Source organism: Phalacrocorax carbo, chromosome 6 (genome assembly GCF_963921805.1).
Source record: "Phalacrocorax carbo chromosome 6, bPhaCar2.1, whole genome shotgun sequence".
Taxonomy (NCBI): Eukaryota; Metazoa; Chordata; class Aves; order Suliformes; family Phalacrocoracidae; genus Phalacrocorax; species Phalacrocorax carbo.
Genome location: NC_087518.1, coordinates 62,168,418 through 62,180,638, shown reverse-complemented (window position 1 = coordinate 62,180,638; position 12,221 = coordinate 62,168,418). Strand labels below are relative to the sequence as shown.

At 42.6% G+C, this 12,221-nt stretch overlaps 1 long non-coding RNA gene across 2 annotated transcripts in view; it reads left to right on the top strand.

The window, feature by feature from the left end:
• The window catches only part of LOC135313988 (uncharacterized), a 51,469-nt gene extending 39,503 nt beyond the window's left edge, over nt 1–11,966 (top strand). Inside the window, exons 2-5 of one of the 2 annotated variants that reach the window (XR_010373514.1) lie at nt 809–856; nt 1,546–1,631; nt 4,332–4,477; nt 11,745–11,966. This is a non-coding gene — a long non-coding RNA (uncharacterized LOC135313988). Of the gene's footprint in view, nt 1–808; nt 857–1,545; nt 1,632–4,331; nt 5,459–11,744 lie in introns of those variants that run through there. The other variant, XR_010373513.1, reaches the window with a different exon arrangement.
• The last annotated feature ends 255 nt before the right edge of the window (nt 11,967–12,221 follow it).

Below are 12,221 nucleotides of genomic sequence, written 5' to 3'. Positions count from 1 at the left end.
CTGAATTCAGAGTGGCAGAAGTCCAATATTTTTTTTCCTCAAAAAAAATCGTTGTTTTCTCTGTTTGCACAGTACTGGCATTAATGGACCATGCTCTGACTGGCTTGTGGACAATGTTAATCAACAATAATGTACCTCTGTCACTGGCCTCAGAGGACGCCTTGTCAGAGTCCAAGACCTGCAGCTCGACCGGCAACGGACGAGACCGCTCAGTACTTCAGGTCCAGGAGGCTGAAGGCAAGATGCCTTTGTCACCTTCGGCGACAGGAAAGGCTCAAGACTTTTAACTGCACCAGCAGTTTGTCAGGTAACTCAAGAGCTCTGCCGTGGCAGATGAGTTGCTGAGCACGTGATGTACATGGTCCCACTGAAATAAAAAGGCTGTGACTTTTGCTGGAGCTTGAGAGTCAGACAGGATTTTTTTCTCCCTCACTTTTCTATGAATAATGTCAAGCTGCTTATTGTCTGCTCAAAGTTTTATAGAAAATAGCAAGTCTTGTATCAGAACTACTTATATTTTTGGTTTTAAATTAAATATTTTGGTGACCTTAAGAGAGTGCCACCCGTCATGCCCAGAGCTGGGCTCTCCATATCTGAAGCAAAGGCCCTGTGCTTTCCCTGGGGCTTTGCTCTTTCCCACTCACCTTGGAATCGTTCTACCTCGTATAAAATCAGTAGTTTTCAATATTCTGGATTTGAGGTCCCACAGAAATCTGTCAAGTACTGAGCAGGTACCTCTGAAAATCCCACCCGTGCGAAACACAGTATAGCGTACGTGAACTCACGAACTTGCTGGGTTTTTTTTCAGGACACTGTTTCAGGCTGAGCCTATGAACAAGAATTTCCTGTTTTGCAGGTAAATTCCAGGGACACCACATTGTGGGGGAGGGAAGTTTATTGACAAAGAGCTTTTCTTGATAAACCAAGGATTCCTGACAAACCTGCTCCATATTAAAGCTTATCAAAGCTGCACATGTCTGTGAAGTATTTTGCTTTTGATTAATCAATATCTTATGAAAAATCCTCATAGCCTCAGAAATTAGGCAATCCTTGGGTTACAGGATGATGCGTGAAGAGATACGTGTATTTGGCATCTATGCCCTTCACAGAAATATGCTCTAAAAGGCTATACTTTGGTAGCAGGTATACTTATGCTATAAAAGTCTGTTCTGAGTAGTCTGTATTGCCAGTAAAAGTCCACACGCGTCCCCCATCTCCCCCCCAGGCACTGGGAGGCTACAGCGAGTGCTGCCGTTCAGTGGTGACTTCTCGGGCTGTACCACAAACCCCAAGCCACGCTGACAGTCACTTTACTCTCACCATGTTGATTTTTGGTCAAGCTGGTGCCAGTTGAAGTGTTCCAACTTTCCTAGAGATAAATGTAAAAAGATGAGTTTGTGGAAGTGGTATCTTCAGACTGGAAAGTCCCAAGATGAGTAGCCTTCTAGTGGAAGCAAGCTAAACACAAACAGGGTCTGCGTTTACTCCGGAGTTTCAGGGCTGAGCTGTAATACTTATTGACATCCGTTTTTTGTGCTTGAGCAGTGAGCACTGCTAGAGGACCTCTGCTACATCATTCCTATTTTAACTCTGAAGATGAGCCGCCTATCCTGAAAATACTGTTTTGACTGGTAAGAAACTTTCTCTCCGTAATAAACCATAAGGCAAATACATGAACATAAATCAAGATTTTAACAGTCTTTATGTCTTCTGATGGATAAACCCGAGAGACATCATTCTTTTACTGTAGTGATACTATAAAATGAAGAGTTATCATGGTTGAGGTTTCAGAAGACACCACATGCTGCACATCCTTCACACCTAGAATCCAGATCGGGGAGCTAAAGGATGAGGATTACGTTTATTTATGCATGAATGTAGCGAACATCTGCCAAAAATCTATCTAATTATTTTAATCCTCCATTTCAACAAAGTTGACCATCTGCTCTGTCATCAGCAAAGATCTTGTTCTAAAAGCTAAATCAAAAGATCACCTGCCTTGTGCATCTTGTTCTCGCTTAGCACAAACAAAATTTTAATGGTATCCATCTGTAGGATGGTGACCTGAAGAAGGTATGTGCTCACTGAGTCAAAATTAGCAGCTGGAGTTGTAGTAAGCAGAATGACAATTAAAATGTTTAGACTCTGTCTAACTAAAAGGCATGTAACTTGGTGTACTCCTTAAAGCAGTCACTCTGTGTAATGGTAATATGGAACCTTCAGACACCTATAAAAGCCAGCGACACAGAAATTAAAATATATAAATTTTCCTCAAGGTGATGCTAAAGTCTGCAATGAAACTGTTGAACCTGTATTCTCTTTATATTTCAGGGGACGCATTTAATTGACATAGAAAGATTCTATCACTGCATAACTATAAAATATAATACAACAAATTGCCAAATTAATGTTTAATATGAGAAACTGAGGTTTGTGTAACGTTCTGATTGTTAATATAATTCCTCAAACTACAGAATAGTTCATTCCATTTTTTACTTTTTTTTTTCTTGCATCCCTCCCTGCCAAAACGAGGGAAAATCAGAGGTAGCTGTTAGAAACTAGACTTCAGTGCTCACTAACTGAAAAGAAAAATGTTAGAGAAGAGGGTTGTATCATATCATATGAGCTGGTTAATGGGCTTTTATGTGGCTTGCACAGCCATCACTGGCTTTGCAGACTTTTATTCACAGAATCCCAGAATCCCAGGTGGGAAGGGACCTCAGGGACCATCTAGCCCAACCTTTCTGGGAAGAGCCCACCCTAGACAAGATGGCCCAGCGCCCTGTCCAGCCAACTCTTGAAGGTGCCCAACATGGCCGAGCCAACCCCTTCCCTGGGGAGATTATTCCAACGGTGACTGCCCTCACTGTGAGAAACTTCCCTCTCGTGTCCAGTCGGAATCTCCCCAAGAGCAACCTGTGTCCATCCCCTTTGTCCTCTCCATGGGACTCTGTGTTAGTTTTAACAAGAAGAAGGTGGAAGCTTTGCAGGACTGTAAAGACTTTAATGGTGTTAATTTCTCGTAGGAGGAAATCTGCCGGCACCGGTACTCGATAGGGACTGGTCCCCCCCGGCGCAGGCTGCCGGAGGAGCTGCGCTAGCAGGAAACCCTGCGTGTTATTGCAGCCCAGGCCAGCTGAGCCGGGCCTCCAGACCGCTGCCAACGCTTCCAATGCCTGGCACTGCTGTCAAAACCCCAAGTTTTTGCTAACTGAGGCTGCAGATAACAGTACGTGGTTGCCGCTTAGCACTTAGCAAAAAGGCAGCGTTTATGTTATGTGCTTATTTGCAGTGCACCAGAACTGTTTAGTCTAGCATTGGCGTGAACTTGTTTCTGTCCGCTAAGTATAGTACTATCAGCCAAAATTACGTGACTTCATCAATCTCTCTCAATACCAATTAGTGGTTATTTTCCAGAACAGTCCCATTTAGATTAAGATAACCTATTACGCTATTAGTACTTATATTATCCTGATGATCACGATCCAGCTGCTTTAATTAGGCACATCAGCATGTCTGTGTAAGACTGCTCTTTTGCAGGCAGTCTTTTCAAATTTTTTTGTTAGAGGCTCATTAGCCTTACTGACACATCATGTTGTGTGCCAAGAAACACCTAGCGATCGGGCCTTACCGCTGAATTTCAATGGGAAATGCTTTTTGTGAACAAAGTCTTCATGAAAGAAAACGCAGTCTTTTTGAAATATTTTTTTAATTGAACAACAATAGGATTGTACTCAAGGAGTAGAGATTATCTGAAATAATAAAATAAAGTCTAGTTATGACAGAATCCCAGACTGGTGGGGGCTGGAGCTCACCCCGTCCCACCCCTGCGTGAGCAGGCACCCCCAGAGCAGGGGCACAGGGCCGCGTCCAGGCGGGGGGTGAATGTCTCCAGGGAAGGGACCCCACAGCCTCTCTGGGCAGCCTGTGCCCCTGCTCTGGCACCCGCACAGGGAAGGGGTTTGTCCTCATGTTCAGGGGGAACTTCCCGTGTTCCAGCTTGTGCCCGTGGCCCCTTGGCCTGGCGTTGGGCACCGCTGGAAAGAGCCCGGCCCCATCCCCCTGACACCCGCCCTTCAGGTATTTATAGGTATTGATGAGATCCCCCCTCAGCCTTCTCTTCTCCCGGCTGAACAGACCCAGGTCTCTCAGCCTTTCATGCTTTACCTCATGCAAACTTAGGCTGTGGATTAGTAGAGGTAACAGAATAAAGCATGGTATTTACTCACCATGAAAGCAAATTCCTTTTCTCTCATATGAACTTACCATGTGTCTTTCAAAATCCTACATGTTGGTTTCAAATAGTGTTTTAATAATCTATTTTTCCTTAGGTTTTGTGGAGGCTGGAGCCACAGCAGAGAAGAGGTAGCTCCTGGCGTACGAGGTCTGTGCGTACTCGCCGGGGCCGAGCTCTGTCACAGCAGCAGGAGTTTCCCCATGGCTCAGCCCATCCTCCTCAGCCTCTGCCCGAGTCACTGTAGGTAACTGCTCCGCCAGATAATACCAGGGAAAAAAGGTCTATGGTATTTAATATATACTTGATGCAATTTTTTCTCCATACGGAACGCCTTGTTTGACTATATCAGATGTTCAAATAGAGGCCATTAGCATTCTGTCTCTGAACAAAGCACTTTCCTCTGCACTAAGTTGTCCAGGTAATGGTAAAAAGTAATTCTGAAGGCTGATACTAAGTATAATTGAACGCATTCAGGGCACAACTGCAAATCTTTTGAAGTCGTCATAAACCATGCAAAACTACTTCCTTGGTGACAGTTTGTTGAGCATAAAACTGGAATTTGAAGAGCCTAAGCTATTGATTTCCATTCAGTGAGACACTCAGCACAGCTTACAGGTCTGTTACATTCCATAGAGATGCAGTGTCTCCTGAACATCGGATGATACCGTCTATATTATAAATATCGCTACAACGCTGCTGGTGTGTGTGTGTGTGTGCACACAATAGATGCACATTGGTAGCTAGGGTAGGAATATATTTATTTCGCACACTTTAAATACTTTCAAAATTAGGGAGCAGCAGAACTGTGGTTTTATACATTCTCCATCTCTTGTCTAGTGCATATGGTGTCTAAAGTAACTAGCAGCATGGTTTAAAATAGCAAAATTGTGACCACGACCTCAAAGGCAGCATGGATGGCTTCTCTAGAATCTCTAGGTATTTGTTTTAGAAAATGTCTTTATTCCTATGTATTAAAAGTTTGGGAATTCCTCAGTGTTGCTGATACAAGCATTTGTGGAGCTGGGTGGAATGGCTTCAAGCTAAAACCAAGCAAAAGATGTCATGAATGTAAAGAGTATTTCTTCCTTTTTTCATCTTTGTTCTCTTATTATATATTGTATACAGCTCGCGTTTGAGATACCATAAATTGGAAATCCCATGCAGATTTAGTATCGTGTAGTCACTGGCACTGTAGCAATAATTAAACGGAGTTGTGAACAAGAGAGTTTTCTAATGACTTTTTAGAGGAAATTTTCTTTCTGATGGCTTGTATTTTTGAGAGCAGAATGCCTATTATTTTTCAAGGATGATAGAAGAATCCATGGAAGCATAGACTGAAGAGGTGTTGTCAAGGTGCTCACCAGAAATATGTTCCTAAGTAATTTTAATTAATAGCAGCACAAATGTTTTTTTATCAGCTGAGCAATAATATCATGAGTCTGTGCAAATACTAACTGGTGGTCACTTATAAACCAAATGAATAGTGTTTCCTAGGAATTGCTTGGGGACAAAATTCTTCACCTACCTCTATTATCTAGCCATTATTGTAAAACAATAGATTTATTAATGATCCATTTTCTGGTGGGTGAAGAGGCCAATAAAATATCTTTGTTTTCAATCAGAAGACAGCTTTTCAATAACAGAAGAATTGAGCTGTAGATTTCCTTGAATTTTTTTCATTAGGTCTACTCTAAATCTGGCTGGAAAATATACACTTTACTGCACAACAGTTAAAGCATAAAAAGGCGAAGAGTTTTGAAGCATTGTTAGGAACGTGGGAACAAGAGCACGAGGCTGTATATACGACCAAGTAGTCAGAAAGCAATAAAGTAATGAGAGTAGACCGTAGTGACAAAATAACTGTCTCATTCTCATAAGATGAGTTTCTTGACGTTTATTTTTAACTGCTGTCTTTGGCGTTTAGACTGCAGCTTTATCCATCACTCTGATGAATTTATTGACCATTTATTCCCTAAAAATAAGGCACATTTTGTTGAAATGAATATGGCTAATATCTTGCCATTGGGGAGGTAAAATATTTTGCATTATTTATCATTCCGTTTTAAAACAGGGTACACGCACAGTAGAAAACCTTTCTGTCAAGTATCTTTTTTTCCCCCACGTAGTGCATGAGAGCAGTGGGTTCAGTATAAGAAAGGAAAATTAATACAATAACATTAATGTTCCCTTACACTCTTAATGCTTAACAATTTTCAAAAGAGAACCCATCAAGGAAGTTTGAGCGTCTGTGTTGGGGGCTGTAGCCCTGTCTGAGGTTTATTTCAGACTTGGAGGGGTGCCGGTGCTCTCTCCTATATTTTAAGACATGGCTCTACTAGGCTGCAGGTGATTTGGGAGGGACAGGGAAGGTGTTCTTTGTATTTTGTTGAAACTATGCTGCTGACTGTCCAAAGTTCAGTAGCAGAGCGAGGGGCTAAGCAAGACTGATGTGTGCCTAAATGAGCTAAAGAGCAGTTTCCTTTAGGGAGAGGAATGCCAGGACTCTGCCTTCACCTGGGGCGTTCCCTTGGAAATACTTTCTTCCTGGGAAGAGATGTGAGGCTCCCAGCTTCACGTTCAACAGCGTGGGACTGTCCTACAGAAACACCCATGGCTCCGGTACAGGTCATAATTTTTGGGGCCTTAGTGAGCTGTTCTAAGGCTTTCATGACCCTGCCCTATTCCTTCCTGAGCCTGTCCTAACCAAGTCTTTAATTTGGCAGGCTGAAGACCAGGCAGGTCCAGGCTGTTTATACCTCAGTTACCCTTCTGTAACACAAATCCTTCCCCAACACAAGTTGCCATGATGAGGAACTCATTCATATTTTTCAGATATTTATGTATTAGGAGGAGAAGGAAGGGATGAGATGTAAATACAAAGATAAGTAGAATTGACCTTATTGCACTCTCAGCCTTAAACCAAATTAGGTTAGGACAAGTATTACTTTAATTAAAGTAATTATTTCATTCCGTATGTGACCACCTTGTAATCAGACACCGAACAGACCTGTCAGCTCTCACACTTTCTTTATGAGACTCTTCCACACGGGCTCCACGTGCTGTTCCCCAGCCACAGTATCAGCATTACAAGCCCTTGCAAAGCAACCTCCAAGATGCTGCCGGGACTACAGCAGTGGTGCCATCTCCTGCTGAGACCCCTGAACTCCAAAGCGTCCTGCAGGACAGTCCACAGCCCCTGAGTACTCTCGTGATACCATAGCCTCATCATCAGTCCCTTCAGTGTCCGCCATCAGAGTATATGGAAAAATCATCTTTCTATTCTTTTCCTTCTTCCAAATCTGAAGCCACCTTCCCCCCACACTAAATATTTCACATAGCCATGTAGAAACAGAGCGCATACCAGCAAAATAGTGAAGGGAGAAGGACAGAAATCAGGTTTGCTTAAAGGACTCATAAATACAAATTTGAAAAAGAACGGCCATTTCTGTCATTTTTGAGGAACAGGAGAGGGAGCAGGGAGAGTTCAGACTGCAGGTGTTTTACTGTGTAAAGGCTGTTGGGCCTCAGTGAAAAATTTACCACTTAAACACTCATTTGTTACGATAAGGGTGAATTAAAATTCCATCTCGCTGCAAAATCATACAAGTATCTTAAAACTTGAGATTAGAACTCACTATAAAAATAGGACTCATTATTTCAAGCGTTTTAAGGGAGATATGCATAAACCAAAAAGATCACTGTATCTGATCATTCTGGTCTCAGTGATCTTTTTTTTGTTCTTTTTTTTATCCCATACTGATATCTACTTGATCTCAATGAAAATTCTGAGTGCACAAGAAGTATGAGACTGGACCATCGATTACCCCAGAAATAAACCCTTATTTGCTAATTCAGGTCCCTAAACAGTTATGGCAGAAACTGAACATAATGGGATCTATAAATATTTTATATAATTTCCAGCTAAGTGCCTAAGGGATGTCCTGCAGGCATAAGGAGTGAAAAAATATGTATACATATACATATGGATACACACACGCACACACACACGCTTATGTTCTACTTGATATTACATTAGTCAGAGCACTGGTTTCCTAATCTTTTCAGGGTAGGCACATATGTTGAAACAAGGTTATACCTGCAATGATTACAGGTTAACTGACAACGTTGATGAGTGTACACATACCAGATCATTGATGCCAAAAATCTACGGAATCATGCATGATTAGAACAATTCTATTACCAGATTTTTGAGTCTACCTAGATACAAATGAGGAAGGGAAAAATGAAAGTGGCTTTCATTTTGTGACAGTGGACGTAGTTCTAATTGAGGTACGCACCACTGACAGACACTGACATTCAGCCTACACTTAGTTCCTCGGCTCCTGATAGGAAATATTGCCAGGGGAAAGGCAAGGCGCTATTTAAGGTGATTAAAGAGTAATGAACTATAATATAAAAATGTAAATTTTAACTTACTGATAAAAAGCAATCTGCCCATACCGTCCATTAGGCAGCAGAGTAGCTTTTCAAAAGAAGTCACTGATGCATCAAGAAAGCTGTTCGAAGTAGACCAGATAAAACACTTAAAAGATAAGTGGAGAGGATCGTGGTGTAATTATAGTGCACCTGAAATGGCCCCAATGGTCTTGTCCGACCTTCTGATCTCTAAGTGTGGGATAAACAGACCATGGCATGTGAGCGTGAAGGCCGGATGAACAGAAAGCCACCCGTGACACTAGATGATGAATATTTTTCCCAAGCCCGCAGACACGGGAAGAGCAATTGCATTGCTTCCACAACAAATGGGAAGACAGCAGTAGTAATTCAGGGCTGGATTACGTGATGTTTCCTTCTTTTAGAAAAACACAGCCCTCCACGGTGAAGTTACGTCACTTCTCCAGTTTGTCAGCTTTGTAAATAAGCTGCAGACCTGTTGAGATAAACCTCCTCCGATCTCACGTGAGGTGAGACACTGATTTGACTGGGTATACAGTGAGTTTATGATACGCAGTGCCACAAGAGACCATCAGCAGAGGCAATATGTGGCTTTCCTCATGAAGAGGGGGCAGAAGGTGTTTGCCCTCAATGCAGAAAATCAGGAAAGTTATTTTTACTACAATGTTATTGCAATTTTTATTGCTATTTTGACTTCTGTTTTTGCATATGTAGGGGCTTCTTATGCAGAACTGCCGCGTTCACTTCCCTTGGCAAGCAACAGAGTACTTACCTAGAGGCCACAACTTAATTTATGATGCCAGTGCTGGCGGTGAATGTGGCAGCTAGTGTATGTAAAAGATGGCTAATTTTAAAAAATCTGTAGAAGCGCATACTGACAGCAATTCAAAAGAAAAGTAGAAAACTAGATCCAAATCCTCTGCTCAACTTTTTCTGCCACATTTCCTTCCATCTTGTATTATCTGAGGTCTCCCATCAAGAGGTTTTAACATCCCATTCCTCTTACACAGCATACAATCCTGACACCAAAATGCAGCAGTCTATTTGTCAGCACAAGGTCATTACTTTTATTTTCATGGAGTAAATAGACAATTTGCTACAGGTTACAGCATCATAAAGTTCTCTCACAGCTGTTCTAAGATATAATTTCCCAGTTAAAGCATAAAAGCCCTATCTACAACACATAAACACAGTGCTTGATAATCCAATTGCTTTAGCACTAGCTTTTTGTTGTTTCAAGCATCTCCAATTCCTAACCATGGATGCACCGTTTGCCCTAGACAAGTCATCCAGCAGGAGTCTGCCTGCTCTCTGTTTGTGTTCTATCTTGTTATCTATTATTTGTCTTTATTCATCCTGTCAATACCATATTGACAATATTCAGCCTGGAGGAGAGACGGCTGCGGGGAGACCTTATTGCGGCCTCCCAGTGCTTATCGGGGGCTGTAGGAAGGGTGGGGGTGGCCTCTTTAGCAAGGGCTGCTGTGACAGGACAAGGGGTGGTGGTTTTAAACTAAAGGAGGGGAGATTTAGACTGGGTATAAGGAAAAAATATTTTACTATGAGGGCGGTGAAGCGCTGGCCCAGGCTGCCCCGAGAGGTGGTCGATGCCCCATCCCTGGACACACTCCAGGTGAGGCTGGACGGGGCTCTGAGCGACCTGCTCGGGTTGATGTCCCTGCTCCCTGCAGGGGGTTGGGCTGGATGGGCTCTGAAGGTCCCTCCCAACCCAAACCGTTCTGGGATTCTGTGATATTTGTCAACATTGGTATCCATTCTGGTTTCCCACCAACCTAACCGTTCTGCCATGCTCTCTGCCCCCCTGACTACCCCGGCCCGTCACTGTCACCACCGCCCGTACCCGCTGCCTGTCGCTAACTGCACTGTCTAGTAAAGGGTAGATTCAAGTAGTATTTGTACAAAGGCAGAAATGTGCACAGGGCCTAGATAGAGAAAGCTAATTTTTTTCCTTGTGTGTTATTGGCCCTTATGGCGTTAGTTACTGCTACACCCCATTACCTGTCCTGGTAGGGTTCAGCAGAACTTCTCTGAGTTGCAGTGAGAGTAGTTCCTGGAAGCCCACAGTAGCTCTGTGCAGGTTCAGCCGTCCTGGGGTCCATCATCTCAGCAGGAAGGGTCCGATGTTTTATTGATCCCTCTATTATCTTGCTGCAGCTTCACAGCACGCTATTCTCCTGCCATTTTCTACCAGACCATGTAAATTATATATGTTTAATACAATCAAAAAGGGTGGTTACAAATGCTGAAAAGCGGGATAGAAAAAAGACAAACGTGGAGATATTCAGACGTCCATAGAGAGGTGTGGATATATGTTTGTGAAGCTGCCTTCATTTCCAAGAAACTTCCATTTAGGAAAATGTTGTTACTGCAATTGTATTGCTTTGTAGGAAGCATTAGTAGGGTCCCGGTTGTGCTTTTACATGGGCTGTGACGCCATGACGTCTTAACAAATGCTCGTGTAGTTCGCTTTTGCTAATTAAGGCTATACAAGAGGCCTTTCACATTCACTTTGGTTTCAGAGCCAGAACAGAAGACAAGGGGGGGGGGGGAAACCAAGAGGAAAACACCTGGAAAAAAAAAGGGAGGGGAAAAAAAAAAGAAAAAAGCCCAAATTATCCTTGTTACACTGGTGTTAATCTGGCTGGCTCAATGTCATTTTCCTCTTGTTTTTCTTTGTTACTAAATGTTATGACTGGTGAGATTCAGCTGACCTAAATGCAGTCAGTGGCCGTTCTGCACATAAATGTTTTTATCCTTCAAGCTCAGGCAGTAATTATTTGAGCTTGGTCTTGACAATTCCCAAGACACAGATATGCTTACAAAAATCTTAAAGACTTTGGACAATAGTGGTGGAAGAAACAGTTCATTTTAAATACAGATGAATTCCAATACTTAAGATATACCACAAGGTCCTCAAAATTTTAGTGACTGTCTCCCACAAACACTCTAAGGGAGCAGCTCTGGAATAACACCAATGTAAATTAGGCCAATATCGGAATGTTCATTATTGTAAACATAAAATGTTCCCTGTAGTCATCTTGCCCAAATTCTAAAGGTTAACTTTCTTCAGGGGTCTTCTGCCTGACTCCACGTTCCACAGAGTGTTCAAAACGTTGCAGAAGGGGCAGCCGCAGTTACTACCATTTGTCAACTACCAACACACAGAAATTGCTACGCTGCCAAAGGGATTCTTCACAACTGGAGTGAAAAATAAAATATGATGCTAGTGGTGTCATTTACCATGGCATACCCTTTCCTTTCCTCGGGGGGGGGGGAAATATCCTCGGAATAATAAAAGTATAATGCAGTTAATTAAGCTACTTCTCAGTCTTGGTGGTTGGATAATGCAATCTAATTCTTAGTTTAAGACCAAGGAAGACAATGGAGCGTCGTTCTCTGACAAATATTTCTATTTCCTTTTTCAACTCACAAGTGCCACCGAACCACTCACACTTCACTGCTCTCCAACAGGGTGTGCGTCGCTTTCTTCATCGTACGTTAAGTGCTCCGGCGATTCATCCCAGAGCACTTGGTGTGCCAACCGGGT